Source organism: Bubalus bubalis, chromosome 4 (genome assembly GCF_019923935.1).
Source record: "Bubalus bubalis isolate 160015118507 breed Murrah chromosome 4, NDDB_SH_1, whole genome shotgun sequence".
NCBI lineage: Eukaryota > Metazoa > Chordata > Mammalia > Artiodactyla > Bovidae > Bubalus > Bubalus bubalis.
Genome location: NC_059160.1, coordinates 62,181,200 through 62,183,077, shown reverse-complemented (window position 1 = coordinate 62,183,077; position 1,878 = coordinate 62,181,200). Strand labels below are relative to the sequence as shown.

The 1,878-nt window shown below is 36.2% G+C and overlaps 1 pseudogene; it reads right to left on the bottom strand.

Moving 5' to 3' along the window:
• Positions 1–647: 647 nt before the first annotated feature.
• LOC102410595 lies at positions 648–1,601 on the bottom strand (annotated as a pseudogene).
• Positions 1,602–1,878: the final 277 nt, after the last annotated feature.

Sequence of the window (1,878 nt, the reverse complement as noted above, 5' to 3'; positions counted from 1 at the left end):
ATGAACTAAGCACTCAATAAATTTTAATCAATTAAAAATTTCAGCAACATTTACATTGGAAGGGTGGAAGAGCACTTTAAATAATTTTTTTGCAAGTCTAAGAAAATATAATAAGACACTTATTTCCATGTTTGATTTGCATTAAATTTTTTTTCTTTTCCAATTGTGTTTGCTAGATTAGAGTAAAATCAGGCTTCCCTGGTGGTTCAGAGGTTAAAGCATCTGCCTGCAATGCAGCCAATGCAGGGAGACCTGGGTTTGATTCCTGGGTTGGGAAGATCCCCTGGGGAGGAAATGGCAACCCACTCCAGTATTCTTGCCTGGAAAATCCCGTGGACAGAGGAGCCTGGTGGGCTATACTCCACAGGGTAGCAAAGAGTCAGACACGACTGAGTGACTTCACTTTCACTATATTCACTAGATAATTGTTATCACTTCTAATTAGGATCTTTTCTAGGAAGAAAAAGACTTTTCTAGGAAGAAAAAGATTTTGTTTTCGGGGGATTAAAGGAGTGAACTCATGTGGTAGAGGGTGTTCATTCTGGGTACAAGAAATGTTTGAGAACATTAACCTCAATAGAGATCAGATCAAAAAGAGACAGACGGTTTGGCAGTTAATGGTTTATGCATTACTTTATATTTTATTTCTAGGCTTGAGCAGTCTTTTGCTTCTTGGACACAAGTACGAGTTTTTTGAAAGAATCACTGAAAGCTTGTCTCACTTGTTTGTTTCTCAGAGTGTAAATGAATGGGTTCAACATAGGAGCAATTGATGTCATTAGAACTGTCACACCCTTGTTAATAGCCACTGATTCCTTTGCTGATGGTTTGACATAGACGAAGATACAGCTGCCATAGGTGATGGAAACCACAATCATGTGAGAAGAACAGGTAGAAAAAGCTCTTTTCCTTTGCTGGGAAGAGGGGAGTCTTACAATGGTTTTGATGATGTAAATCTAGGATAGAACAACACACACAAGGGTCAGAATGAAGGTCAGCACAGCAGAGACAATAACCAACTGTTCTATGAGCCATGTATCTGAGCATGAAATCTTCAAGATAGGAGAGGCATCACAGAAAAAATAATCAATTATATTTGAGTCACAGAATTTTAAATTTAGGAACAGAATAAGTGGTGGTAATATGATCAACAAGCCAGATATCCAACAGCAGAGGACAAGCCTCTGGCAGACTCTGCTGTTCATGATGGTCATATAATGCAGGGGTTTGCAGATGGCCACATAACGGTCATAGGACATGATGGCCAGGAGAAAAAACTCTGTTACTCCAAAGACATCAGTAAAAAACACTTGAATAATACAAATAGTATATGTAATTGACCTGTCACCTGTTGCTATGTTGTATAAATATCTAGGGATACAAGCAGTTGTAAATGAAACTTCTAATAAAGCAAACTTTTGTAGGAAATAGTACATGGGTGTTTTAAGGTGAGGATCCACTAAAGTGAGGAATATGATAGTCAGATTCCCAGTTATACTAAACATGTATGTGAGAAACAGAAACATAAAAATTGGAATCTGAAGTTGAGGGTCATCTGTCAGTCCCACCAGGATAAAGGTTGTGATTGTATGGTTTTCCATCACTGGCTACTGAATTTTATTCATTTAATATAAAATTTAAAAATATTTTCTTTGATATTTTATTCAATAAAGTGGTAATGAAGCCAGATAGCAATATAGAATGACTACTAGATATTAATTCACTTGCAGTTTCTTCTTTAGAGTGGTAATTTATATTGCCAATGCTCTAGTGGACTTGGCTACTCAATTGTTTATTTTATTAATATTTTATTGTTTTGGCAGTTTTGGGATAGATTTTAAGCTTATATTAAAAATATTGTTCTACTATCCCATTTTT